The 14,682-nt window shown below is 38.2% G+C and overlaps 1 long non-coding RNA gene across 1 annotated transcript in view; it reads right to left on the reverse strand.

Moving 5' to 3' along the window:
- Positions 1-1,331: 1,331 nt before the first annotated feature.
- The window catches only part of LOC115029422, a 40,381-nt gene continuing 27,030 nt past the window's right edge, over positions 1,332-14,682 (reverse strand). Inside the window, exon 3 of the long non-coding RNA XR_003834996.1 lies at positions 1,332-1,538. This is a non-coding gene — a long non-coding RNA (uncharacterized LOC115029422). The remainder of the gene's footprint in view (positions 1,539-14,682) is intronic.

Raw genomic sequence — 14,682 nt, forward strand, 5'->3', positions numbered from 1 at the left:
TTTGTTGGTAGACAGCCATTGTTGGACTAGCTGGACCACACCCTTAAGCTATTCTAGTAAAAATCATATTATGTATATATTACATATATGTATATATTACAACTTCTGTTCCTCTAGAAAACCCTAATTGAACAACGTGATTTTCAATACAGAATATATATCGTGCATTTGACATGTAGAAATATTACACAAAGATTATCGGAGCTAAATGTGCAAAAGCTATATCTATTTCAGGGTACACAAAGAGTTATATAACCAAGATGCAAACTAGAGGGTCTTTGTGACCAAAACTTATCAGACTCGGTATAAGGCAGAAGGAAAATAGAACAATGGTGAGGTAGCTTCTCACCTCCATCTTTTGACAGATTTATGCAACAGATACATTTCCTGGTTAAAAAAAAATAAAAACCAATGAAACCTTAGGGAGAGTAGAAAGTATTCAGATTCAACACTGTTGAAACTGGCATTGTGTTGTGGGGGTTTGTAAATTTTTTGTTGTGATGTTCCTGAAGCACTGTAGCTACAGCTCCAGGATTCCGTTCCATGCTGCACAGAAGTTTTTGTTGTGTGCTGAGTTCTCGGGCTTCACTTCACCTTCCTGGTATAGTGTCTCATTGGGGTAGATGTTCCGGTAATTCCAGCGGAATGGGAGAGTCCGTAAGCTAATCAGTCAGCAAACAAGGTGACAGTTCTCATCCCTGCGTTTTGGAAACAAAGAGTAGGTGCCAACTTAAGATTCCTTGGGACTGGCTTCAAGAGCTGTTTTTGTTTCTGTTATGGATTGGAATAGAGGGAGACTCAGTTGTAGGACAAGCAACAAAATGGAACAAAAAAAAAACGATAAATAAAACACGAAGAGCTGGAATGACAGTATTAAAGAGGTAACATTTTCATGAGAGATTAAGTATGCTCCACAAAAGAAAAGTGTCCATATGAACTAAAAAGGAATCTACTATTTTGTCAGCTTTTCCTTTGTGATAGGCTTAAAAAATATTAATCTTAGACAAAATGAGTATAAATTCAGTATAGAAATATGTTTTTATTAATTTAAAGTTTTACCAGAGAAAAGGAGGCCTTGTTTTCTCTCTAAAGAATGTTTTCACATTTAATCTCAGTAGATAGCAGGATGGTCTAGTCAGAGTGTGAGTGACTCTTACAGCTGTAGCTATTAGAAATCCCTCACACTGTTCTTGAGCAGGTAATGATGGCCTGACATCGCTCTTTCCAAGTGGTTATTTGAAAATATCGCTGTCTTCTTTTGATATATTACTTTATTTATATCATGTTAAAAGATCTTCAGAAACATTTTTTTGTCATTAATGGACAAATTCCATCTTACAGATTGGTTGCCATTGGTGACCAGGAATAATTCTGATCAGATTAAATGATAACCATTTAAGAACACTCATTCAAGTATTAAATGCTAAGGGCTGTGCACTCTGAAAGCCGATGCATTTCCCAGGATCACTATCGCCATTTCCTCCATGGAAGACACTAAATGAGACCTCTGGTTGCAGGTGGCTCTTCTTTTAGCTAGGCTGGAAAAATAAAAGGACATAAAATTAGTGTATTATCTGAGAAATAGTTCTCTGGCTCTGTTAAGGATCAGTGCCAAGGCTATGAAATCACAGATCATCCTGGGCCCTGTTGAGGTTAGGGGAGGATTATCATAAAGAAATTATTAGAGGAGTAGATATGGGATGACTATTTAAGGAAACAAAATGTGACAAATGTTTCCTTTATCTGTGAAGTGTTTCTCAGAGAGGTAGAAGTTAATTTGTATTCTTACCAGAACTATTTTCTGTGCAGTTATAGTCATAAATAGATGCATTCTGTTTTCACAAGAGGGAATATGTGAAAGGCAGGTAGGTAGATGGATGGATAGACAGACAAGACAAGACAGACAGACAGACAGATGGCTGCTATTTAACGAAATAGCTCCAAAGATTGTAAGCCTCTTGAAGGCAAAAATCAGTTCACCTCACACTCCTTTATAAGAACCTTGGAGAAGATCCAGGTAAATGTTGCTATGTAATAAATGCCCAACGAACAACTTCAATGTGAACAGAGCAGTTTCCTAGTCTGGTAGAGAATCTATGCCCTCCACACATGCTTAGTTCCCAAATCACTTTGAGGCAGATTGCAACTTAAAATGTATTTTTAGGCAGAAAATTTATGGATGGTGCTGGGGTTGGCAGGCCAGCCCATAAAAGTCATTTTTAATGTAGGCTCTACATCTACAATGTAGGAGAAACATAATGTGTTTGAAGTGAACAAGGAGGACAGAAAAATAGTGCAGATATGAAAAACAAAGGGAAAAATAATAAAAATTAAAGACTCAGAGCTTTAGTGTCTCTGCTCTGAAAGAGACAGAGAGTCATGGATCAGAGGGGAAGGGCAGTACAGACGTTGCCAGGGAGAGGCTTACAGTCACAAAGAATTTGAAAACTATCATGTGGGTTTGTATGGGCACAGTGCATGTGTGTGTGTGCATGTGTTGTGTGTGTGTGTTTGTGTGTTTATGTAAAGGCACCTATGGGTGGCTAAGGGGTCCAGAAGAGGGGATTAACAACTGGAATTATAGGTGGTTTTCTGATGCCCAGGGTTGTTGCTGAGATGCCAACTGGGATCCTCTTCAAGATCAGAGTCATTTTTAGCCTCTCAAGGCCTCAAAGGAATGATTTTTTTTTTAAAATGTAGGCAATTTTCCTTTAGAGCATAATTTAATTTATTAATGATTAAGCTGTTAGTGGCATTCTTTTAATGCTCATCAGCTAAGGTTAAGGTGATATTTTTAAGGTGCTGAGTATTTTAGAGTGCAAAAGTGATTTGGTAAGAAGTTATGTGAACTAAATAAAGATGAGGCTTGGAATAAGCATGCCCAGAATCCACACAAAGGCCGGGCAGGTGTGATAGCCACCTGCAATCCCAGTACTAGAGAGGCAGAGAGAAGTAAGAGATTTCTGGGCAACTGGATAGCTAGACTCTGAGCTCTGGGTCCAAATGAGAGTCCCTGCCTCAGTAGATAGCCGGAGTGATGAGGAACCCAGAATGTCCACTGTTTCTACTCCTACCTGCACAAACGCACATGTGACCATGCTTCATGAACACCCAGGCGCAGGCAAAGAAAGGAAGAAATAAAGGAAGGGAGGGAAGAAGAAAGGGAAGGAGAGAAAAAATTCCACAGCTGAAAAACTTTCCCAACTGTCTGTTCCAGGTATCAATTGCAGACGGGTGAGCAGGTTAGTTGTCTGTTTCACTCCTCAGAAGGTTTTGGTGTTTGCATTGGTGGGATGATAGCTTGGTTGTATCTGAACTTGATTAGGAAATTGGTTCTTGTAGCTACAAGTTCCAGTTTGGATATGCTTAGCAAAAGATGCTTGGATTCTCTAAATCACTCATGTTTCCTTACAGAAGACTGGATTGAAGAAATGACCCTAGGTGAATTGTTTTTAAACTAGATAATTAAAAGTGCTCTCCTTTCATACTTGTGTCTCTAATAGTACATTAAAAAAATACCTTCTAAAAGGCACTTCCGTCTTCTGCAGGCAAACACTTTAAGGTGGTTGACTGTATAGTATAAAGATTGATTTTAAGTTTTGTAGTCTAAACATGAGGGCCATCAAGGACTACACACGTGACAAGCTTAGTTAAGATTGATTTTTTTTCTCCAACTAACCAGACCATAACTGCTTTGGATAACTGCTTTGGTCAATAATGTAGAAATAATGCAGAATAAAGAGAGTTAAATATTAAAGTTTTTTTTAAAAAATGTTGATATGTAGTTGGTTATTGTAAAAAGATTGTCATATACCTAAATTTATGATCTATCATTCAACAAAGATCTGCAAATCTTGAATTTAAAAATAAAATATACCTTTGGAACCAAGTGATTTGGATTTAAGGCCAACCTTGATTGAAATAAAATATTGCTATTTAGTCTTGTTTAACTTTGGACCCTAAATCTAATTTTCGCCTTCTGATCTCAGTAGCCTTTGACATGTGGAAAAGCACAGCACGATAACTCTTCTAGAAAGCAAACACATTTTCCTTTTACTGTGTGACTAGATCTTTATCTACCTGGGAGAAAGTGATAAAAATGACAGAAGGAGCAGGCCACTAAGGTGAAGGCAGAGACTCGCCACATTTTAAAAGTCAGCCATTTCACGTAAGCCAAGGACACAGAAATCCCCTTTTCTTGTCTCAAACTCAACGTTCATGTCCTCAGAAGCTTCTGGAAGGACTCCTTCCTCTCCCCTCCTCTGCCTGCACCCTGGATGTGAGCCAGACAGCATGGTACTGGATGGATTAGGCTGAAGCATGCAATGGCAATAATGTAGTAGTCCAGGAAGCTGGGGGGAATACGAGGAGATTCTTGGAGAGGTGTTAGTCTGTTTCTGTTACAGTGCGGGTATGAAATGTTCCCTGATTTATGTATGGAAGGCTTGATTCCCAAGTAGCTGTACTATTTGAAGGGCTTTTGGAAAATTTTGGAGTCGGGGTTCATTTGGAGGAAGTAGATAACTTGGATAGATGCCTTTAGGAGTCACATCTTATCCCATTCCCTCCCCTATTTGTCTGTTTCTGGGCAGTCTCATGTTGAATAGTCTCTGCTCCTACCATGGTGATGTGCTGCCTGCCACAGGCCAGACAGTGACTGTGGCCTGAACTCTCTGAAGACATGAGCCAGGGACTCCCTCTCTCCTATAATACTCTGCTCAGGGATTTGGTCAAAGTGGCATAAACCAACCATTTCTAGATTGAATCTAGACGAGTTCCAACAGTTGGCACTGCTGGTATGTGATGCTGGATATGAAGTTGGTTGCAGCTACTTATGGCATAAGATTTACCCAGGGGTGACTGTCAACTTGTTTTATAGGGTCCAGCTGGCTCCTTTATCAGGTGTCTTTCTTGACCTAGAATTCTTAGCTGGAAATTTCTCTAGGAAGAGTTATCAGTGAAGCAATCCTGTTCCTCTTTGATGTGTGAATACATTTCCCTCATTGACGTGTGCTGATTTTCAAGGCATGGGTGGGGTGCTGCTAAGAGAGTTGTGCTGCTAAGTAGTCTGCCGTATTTATTTAACTATTATTTAGTTATATTGATAACAATCTCACAGTTTTCCAGACAGGAGCTACAAAGGAATTGGCTATTAAGGCTCACATTCGACTACTATATGAAATAAGTTCTGTGGCATTAGATTTTAAACTAGCAATTTAATATTTCTGTTTATGTTTTTAATTTTATAAACATTAAGTCAACACTATTCTTGTTCATTTTAGAACCCCAAAACCCTAAACTACAGAATAACTCAGGTACCCTCTCTTCATGCACTAATTTCAATTCAATCAGTCTCTAGAGTCTGGAATCTCCAAAATGGTTGCAGTGCCAAATGCAGTGTCAGGATCATGTAGCCATGTTCCAGTGCTTGGTGCTACCAATGCTGACCTTCCTTTGATTTCTTTTCTCATGGGATAGTAATTAAGTGGAAAAGGACAGGTATAATTTGACATTTAATGATGACCATTGAATACATACATCCTGAGTGTGTTTTCATTTATTCTCTTTCATAGGAGGGATGACTTACTTTTGGGTTATTCAACTTAATGGAATTTTAAATAACAGGTTTTCCACAACACAAAAACACAGAGACTCTTGTGGGCCAAAAATAGTTCCATGTCTAAAGGTTTCTTCTCTTGGGTAGCATTTACTGGCCTCAGCCCATCTTTACACACAGAGAAACCTGGTTCTAAGTATAGATTCTCTATTTTAAAGCCTACAAATTATAAATAAATCTGAACTATGGAAACCCAAACAACTTTCAAAAATGTGACTACTTAACAGAGGCATTTGCATTCAGATCTTTCCCCAAATTAGATCCCTGGCACTCCTTCCTTGCTTCCTAGCATTGCTCGGGTGCCATATCTCTTTCCTAGCTGGGATGTTGCCAAGTTCAAGACTCTACTGCATAAAGAACTATTTACCAAGGCGAATGCGGTGCTTTCACCATGAAATAAACAGGAGCAGCCTGCCTTTAATATAGGTTTTGACACTAAGAAATGAGAAAAATTTGTCTTAGCTCCCTGTGTTGTGGCGTGCCATGAAAATACCTTTGCTATTTATTATAGTGCAATACCTTCTCCGGCTTCAAAAGCACACAACTTTCGTAGCATAGTTTTATTTTACCTTCTTATTTTACCCCCAGTGTGTTTGTATTGTCTTCCCCAAAGTAGGGTCTTAGTTCTTTATATGGCGTTTGTCAGTGGGACGTCCTTCCCATACGCATGCTCAAACTGCCTATATTTTATTCATGGTGTTATTGCCTTTCTGACTACCAAATAAGAATCCTATCATTTTGTCCATTCCTATATTTCATAAAACTCTTCCAACTTCTTGAGCTTTCTCAACTATACATTCCACTTTAGTACTTGCATCATTTTGTATCCTATGTAGTAGCCATTGCCAAACTTTAGTGAATTTGTAAGAAACACAAGGGAAATTCTGATTTCCTTATTATTGGTCTTAGTCTTAGGTTACTTAGTAGGTCTTAGGAAAGGCACAAGAAACCAAGTTTTAACATTAGGTGCAAGCCATACTGTATATACTGAGGGAATCTAATCTGCCATCTTTCATTTTTACTTAGACTTATAAACAGCTGCCAAACAAGGAATCCCAGATATTAAATCATGATCATCCATTCACTCATTCATTGCTTTAGCTACTTCTTGCAATCCAGTGTTGGATATGCAGTTACAATATGACAAGGAAGAAGAAGGAAGGACAAGGAATAGAACAAGGAAGAACATAATCATACAAATGAAAACCAAACCGAAATACCAGATAAGAGTGCTATGTGGGATGCTGTAAGAGTGATGTTCTAGCTCTTTTGTGCTAAACAGTGAACTATAAGCCATTCACAGACAAGAGAGAGTGATGGGGGAACAGCCTTAGTCAATAGTGAGCATTATCATCAAATGGGAAGCAGATTAGTCAACTGTGAGTGAATTAATATCTTGTTATTTATGCCTGCACAATAAACTTGGGAACTGTTAATCTGGTCACTGTCCGAGTTGGTAAGTGAGATCAGTGCTTCACTGTGGAGATTTTCTTGGAGTGATGGAGACCACAAGAGAAGCTAAAAGACGAATGAGCTTGTTTACTTTACTCTTCCCTTTCATACCACCACCCCATCTTTTCATCTTTTTTTGTGCTAGGTATTAGGAGTTTCTTTAAGAAGAATGTACCCCTAGCTTTAACAGTCTATATGGAAGAGAAGGCATGATGACCTTAGGCACCATTAGAATACAATGTACAGAGTAGAAGAAAGTCTGTGAAGTGATTAAAGGCGTAGAGACTCTGTTGCTCTACAAGGGTTGAGGAGGTCTTGCTGGGAAAAATGAACAGAAATTTGTTACATGGATAGAGCAGTATTTGGAACTGAAGAAAATATATGCAACATATATGATTATCTTTGTTCTAAAAACCACACTAGTAGTATTTCCTAGGACATTCTTATGTGGCTGGTACCATATTAACAATATGTCACATATGACATATTGCATATGTCAGCAAGATTTTGCTGAAAGAAGCCTGATATAGCTGTCTCGTGTGAGGCTATGCCAGTGCCTGGCAAATACAGAAGTGGATGCTTACAGTCATCTACTGGATGGAACACAAGGCTCCCAATGGAGGTGCTAGAGAAAGTACCCAAGGAGCTGAAGGGGTCTGCAACCCTATAGGTGGAACAACAATATGAACTAACCAGTACCCCCAGAGCTTGAGTCTCTAGCTGCATATGTAGCAGAAGATGGCCTAGTCAGCCATCATTGGGAAGAGAGGACCCTTGGTCTTGCAAACTTTATATGCTCCAGTACAGGGGAGCGCCAGGACCAAGAAGTGGGAGTAGGTGGTTAGGGGAGTGGGCAGGGTGGGGGAGGGTATAGGGGACCTTTGGGATAGCATTTGAAATGTAAATGAAGAAAATATCTAATAAAAAAAAGAAAAAAAGTTTTTCATGCTTAAATGTGTTTGTGGATGATGATTCTACACAAAGGCTATTGGGTTTTCCAATTTTCTCAGGAAGTGTGTTCCAGGTAGTTAGGGACTGTGTGCCAATGGTGTACTATATGCTTGCTAAGTTGTGTGCACTTCGCTGTATTGGGACCTGAAAGGTGTGGTGGAGGCTAGAACCCCCATGAAGGGTTTAAGGAACATTAAATTGCCTCATTTGAAGGAAAACGTGTCTCTTCTCTCTCTATCACTCATGTTAAATAGATGTCATGTGAAGAATTTTAAACACCACACAAACTTTTATACAGATTGAGTAAAAATAAGGTTAAAAGAAAAAAAAAGAGTAAGCAGAAAATGAAATTGGGTTAGGACTGAGATCATCAGACAAGACATCTTTGAATCTTGGCAGATCTTGGAGATAGTTTACATCTTTCTATAACATCTAGGTGATAGAAGTGCTTTTGTTTTAGTTCTTATACCACAGCTGATGCAATTTTAAATGAAAAAAAATATGCAAAGGAGATGCAATCAGCTCCTCCTGTTAGTCAGACTTACTCCTAATAAATCACGCAGATGATGTCTATTTTAATAGCTCCATTGCCTGGAGGTTTCTAGGAAGGCTTAAGGAATCTATGTGACTCTAAGTAAACAAGTTAACCAATGGGTCGTCTTGTTATTTTTAAAGCAATTAAAAGACATAATCACCTAACAAATGCATTAGCTTGGGTTGTTAAAAGTCTGACGGGTAGTCCTTTTTTTGACAGTGATTAGCTTGTAGATGTGGGGGGTAAGCTGTTCAGGCTACTGTAAGTTTGTAACATGTAAATTGCCACAAACAAAGGATCTCTATTATTATGGGAGTTTTAATTAAGTATATTCAGGTGTCTGTGTAAGATTACTTAACAGGTCTGTGAACAAAGCTTAGTTGGTAAAGTGCTTCCTTCCAAAGCCCAAAGCTTTGGGCTTGATCCCCCATTTTTCATGGATTGATGATAATTTAGTATGAACAACTTGGGCTATATTAAGAGATTCTTCCAACCTGTAGTAAATTGTAGTGTCAGTAATCTGATTTTCCCTATACAGAGTAATGGAGAAGATGCTCTATGTTGAGTTCATGTTTCTCAGAACATAACCAATCCCTGTGTACAGAGGCAAAAGTTAATAAAAGCTGCACATAATCTAGAAATGCTCCCGGGAGCTTTGTCAATGGAGTCTTAAAAACCAAGAGAGTGTGGAGAGAGTCTATAGCTGTACTGTCAGGTCTAAAGGCTACCAGTTCCTCACAAGGAGGCTGTCTGAGTAACAAAGGCTAATAATTGGCTAGGGACGTGAGCTGTGTGTGATTCAGTTGAGCTATAAACCGCTCTAGCAACTCTGTGATTTGGGGCAGTAGAAGGTGAGCCCTCTTGAAAGTGGAATGTGACAGATTCCTACATGAAGGTACCATGTCCAGAGTCAGTAAAAAGTTTATAACAAGCCATTAAAAGGACAGAAAACAGAATAGTCATGGAATAACTCCAAGGGCAACAGTATCACTGCTAGACTTTTTCTTGTCAGCAGTATAGGATGAAGCCCCAATCCATAGAAGTTAAGATAGTAAACTATGCTAAAGGTGGTAAGAATAGCTGTCTACCCACCAGTTGGTCCCTTCAACTCACCTCGTTCTCAACATATACTTCCAATCTATCTAAAATGCTCAGAGTCTTTCCCTGGGTCTTGAAGACCTTGCCACTCAAACTTTAGCAATAAACGACGGAAGATTAAATACGTGAAGACATTAGAGGCCATTAGGATAGAACTTATAAAGCAGAATAAGGTTTGTCATAATGAAATCTAATGGCATGATTCTGAGACTCTGGCCTTTTCATGAATTTTACTGTTACCAGGTTTTTTTTTTTTTTGAGTTAATAAAACATATTAAGCTGTGTAAGATTTAAATTTTACAAAGCCATAACAACATTTTCACTGGGTGTTTTTAAAGCCACGTGAAAAAAAATCTCATCAAAGTATGTACTTGGAAAGTAAAAATTGCTGTGAGACTTTTATATTTTTATATTTTATATTTTTATTTCGATAAAGCTGTTTTAAAATTGCCCCACTCACTGGAAAGGATCACCCTCAAGTTACAGAGGCAAAGACTTACCTTCTTCTTATTGAACCGAGAGAGTGAGTGTCTATGTCGTTGGTTGTGTTTGAAAGCCTCTTCTGTTCTACGCTGAGCTCTTTGCCTCCTTAGTCCAGTCAATTATACTTCATGTGGGCATGCTAGCTATGTCTATGAGTGACAGAAGATAACATAGTCCCTTACCACCTGCTAAAATACCCTTTCTAAGGAAGGTCAGAATCTTGGAAAGTCTGCCAACTGTCTCCTAGTATACGGCCATAGGTAAAGTTGTGACTAGATTTCCCCAATGTACTGTGACTCAATTTATTAGATAAATGAGTCTCTCAGAAAATTTCATTTAAACTGACAAATTTATCTCTGATAGAATGCTCCACAGGGGTACGGTCCTTATTTTTCATCACTTTCAGGTTTCCACCGATGTCTGGAGGAACTAAAGGTATTTAGCCTCAGGGTGACATATGAACCAATTTCAAATGTTTTGTGGACTGTTATGCAGAGCGCTATTACACTTGTCTTCCAAAGCCACGCATACGAAACAAAAACTAGACAGTCATGGCTACCAAAAGATGGAAAATACTGTTTCAGAGGGCATGGCCTCTAATCCCCTCCCCAAGAGATAATTAATCTCTTGGCATTTTTCAGGAAGGTGTGTGTCAGAGAGGAGTTGGAATAGACTCCAAGGGGAAAACTCACCACCCTAAAGCCTCTAACTATCAGCAATGACTACACCAAATATTTGTTTTGCACTCAATTTTGCACAATATATGAGAGGCATTTTGGGGGGGGGCAAATACATGCTGATCTTTTCATAAGCTAGAATTTGCCTTATTTTCATCTCCTTTTAAATATCTCAATGGGAATGAAAATAGAAATTTTCTAAGAGGCTAAATTCTAATAAGGTTGTAATTGAGTTTGGCATGATTTTTGTCATCAAGACATAGTTTTGGGTTATGTACAGCCCTAAATTTCTTGTCTTATCTCTTACTGGGCAAGGTTTAATTTACAAAACTTCATACACTAAAAAAGGAATAATCTGTTCAACACCTACCTTTAGGAATTATTAATTGATTATTAGTTTTACACAAATATATGTGTACATATACTATGTATTATGTATGTGCAGATGTACATACATACAACTTACTAATCAAAAAGGAGGGTATCAATCTGGGAGTATTGGATCATGGGAAGGGTCAAGGGAGAATAGCTGGAAGGAACTGGAAGAGGGAAAGACAGAATAGAAAACATGTATTTTATTTCAGTTAAAACATATTATTATTTCTCACAAATTATTTCATCAAATAGTAATAAATTTAAAGAATTATTAATTGATAGGACAGAATAATATTTCTGTAATGATGTGCATATCCTCTGGAACTTGTGGACATGGTGAACGATGTGATTAGTAAAAACTAAGGTTAGAAGTGGCATCAAAGTTGCTAATCAATTGCCTTTAGGATGCAAAGAGTCTCCCTAGCCTCCAGGTCAGAATATACCAACCAGCTACATGAGTCCTTGTGTGTTCTCCTGGGAGGCTGAAGAGAGAGAACCATACAGGTGACAATGCAGGTACAAATGACACTGCTTGGTTCTGTGTCCTAAAGAGGTGAGCCCTAAGCCAAGGAATGTGGAAATCTTACAGAAGTTGGAAAAGGCAAAGATAAGACCTCTCCTCTAAACCCACTAATGAATGCTAGTCCACCGACACTTATTTCAGCTCAAGGAAACATATTTTGGGCTTCAGGTCTACAGAAATGGCAGAGAATAAACTTGTATTGTTTTAAGCTGTTAAATATGTGGGAATTTTACAGAAAGAGCTGACTTATCCCTACTATTACAGATAGACAGTTCTTTGGATCATTTTTAGGTGAGAGGAATATCTATAAAATTAGAAAGACGTGGCTTAATTTGTCAGGCTTCAGCTATGATGGAGATATGTCTAATAGCCATAAGTGAGATTTGAATCCATGCTACCAAAAGCCAAACAGATTACTGAAATTGCTACTTTTACTATTGCTAACAATTGCTTATGTGATTGAAACCATGGCCCTCGTCTCTTGGCACCATTGTATTTTTTACTGCTTATCTCTAGTTCTTAAATTTCAAACAAGAATGTATAGCTTACTTTAATGTACACACTGTGATTTATCTTATAGGCTTTCTGTTATATTCTATTTATGATCCAGGTTTAACAAGAAAGGCAAATATTTGGGGAGAGAAAACAGGGCTTCTACCAAAACTGGTGAGATTATTTATAGTGATGGAGATGTTGTTCTTTCAAGAAAACCAATTAAAATCTATAATCATCCTTTCAAATCATTCTTTAAATTCCCATTTATATTCATAGTTTCTTTTTCTCCCCTCATCTTTATAAATAATGTATTTAATCAGAGTCCAAAAACCAATAATCCAACCAAAGAATGACCTCTGCAAATATATGAAAAAAAAACCCAAAAAACCAAAAAACCAAAATAAAATCCAAACAATTATCAAGAGTCATTTTGAAAAATCAACACAAAAGATTTAAATAACATTCCTCATATTCTATATTTCGGTCTGACTAGTATTGAAACAAGAGACAAAAGAGCAACGTCTTTGATGACTAATGTTCTGTATTCTTGTGGACTACCTATTTAAGTGTGAAGCCCTCCTTTTCTTCAATATAAGCCCTATGACTTGGCATCTGAAATGAAGTTCTAAATGCCCTCATCAGAGGTAGATGAGATTAGGTGCTTTGCAGGCACAGATTATATTCTTTGGAAAGTTGCAGGAAAAATTCCATAACTGTATTTACTTATTTTGAAAGTGTTAGGTCCAGGTGTGATGGAACAGAACTTTCATATCAGAACTCAGGAGGAGTTGAGGTTGAGGCAGGGGGATTTCAGGTTCCATGCTAGCTTGTGTTCCAGAGAAATTTCCAGGCAATTTTGAGCTATGTAGTGAGACACTGGGGGTGGGGGTGGGGTGGGGGTGGGGTAGAGGGAGAGGGAGAAGTTGGGGAAATGACTACACATATGGCATAAACTTCTACATATAAGCACACATTAAAAGACAAAAATCAATGAAGTATGTATTCAATTTCACATTTTACTTAAAACAATTATTTTCAGAAATTCACTCTTTATAAATACTATGAAAAACTTAGATGTATAAGAACCAGGGTAATCTGTAAGGCTCCCGTGATGGCCAATTTCCTGTTTCCACTTGGCTAGACAATGATGCTCAGTTGTTTGGTCAAAAATAGTCATGACATTGATGTAGCAAGTTTTAAATATGATTAACACTTGTATCCAGTAAACTCAGTAAAATATGTTCCTTTCCATAATGTGGCAGAGACACATCCTACCAGCCAGTGTTCTGAGCAAAAAGATAAGCCCCATAACTGAACAGAGACATCAATTTTGCCAGAGAGTTCCACAGGCAGGCCTTCCCTTAAAACTGCCTTTTCTGGACTGCAATGCCAGCTGGCACTGAATGCTTTAGTCTGCTGTAATCATGTGACCTCTTTCTGTCTCTCTGTCTCTCTGTGTATCTGCCTCTGTCTGTCTCTCCTTTACTCTCTTTCCTTTTGTGTGTATGTCTACCTCTCTCTGTTTTTCTCTCTGAGTCTTCTTTATATCTGTCTCCTTGTCTCTCTCTGTATATCTCTGTCTCTCTCTCTGTCTCTGTCTTTGTTTGTTTGTCTCTGTGTCTCTCTTTCTGTCTATCTATCTCTCTTTGTTTATCTTCCTCGGGTTTGTTTTTCAAGACTCCACAATCTTGTAGTTTCTGAGTTATTTTGCATAAGCTTTATTTTTGTAAAAAACCCAATAAGTAAAGAGTCCTATAGACATTCTAAGTCAGTGTGTGCATGTTTTGTTTGGTGTTTCATGTGTGTGCTTGCATGTGAAGGTCATATAACAACCTTTGGTGTTGCTTCTTAGGGGCAGTCCAACTTGCTTTTCATTGACATGGAATTTGTCAAGTAGACTAGTCCACCACGGCCTGATGATTCATCTGTCTATGCCTATTCTGTTTGGGATTATAAATAGTTTTATAGACAGTCTATCTCATGTCTAACATTTCTGGCCTTTTCACATGACTTCTAAGAATTTGAACTCTGGTCCTTGCACTTGTCTGACAAGTGCTTTTCTGGACAAGCCATCCCTCAGGATTTCTGACTCTTTTTAACTCCCTCTTTAGTGACAACACCACTGTGTTTTAGTTTTTAAGTGTGTTCATTGGTGACTATTTTTCAATCATGCTCTAGTCAATGACATTTAAACAAAATTGCTGTAACTGTTGTTAAAATAAGCTCAATGACTTTGGATCAAGTCTATTCTTTTTCCTTTTTTATTAGATATTTTCTTTATTTACATTTCAAATATTATTCCCTTTCCTTGTTTCCCCTCCAAAAATCCCCTATCTCCTTCTCCCTCACCCTGCTCCCAAACCCACCCATTCCCATTCCCAGTTCTGGCATTCCCCTATACTGGGGCATAGAACCTTCACAGGACCTAGGGCCTCTCCTCCCACTGATGACCTACTAGGCCATCCTCAACTACATA

The sequence above is a fragment of the Mus caroli genome, chromosome 2, assembly GCF_900094665.2.
Source record: "Mus caroli chromosome 2, CAROLI_EIJ_v1.1, whole genome shotgun sequence".
In the NCBI taxonomy this organism is placed as follows: Eukaryota; Metazoa; Chordata; class Mammalia; order Rodentia; family Muridae; genus Mus; species Mus caroli.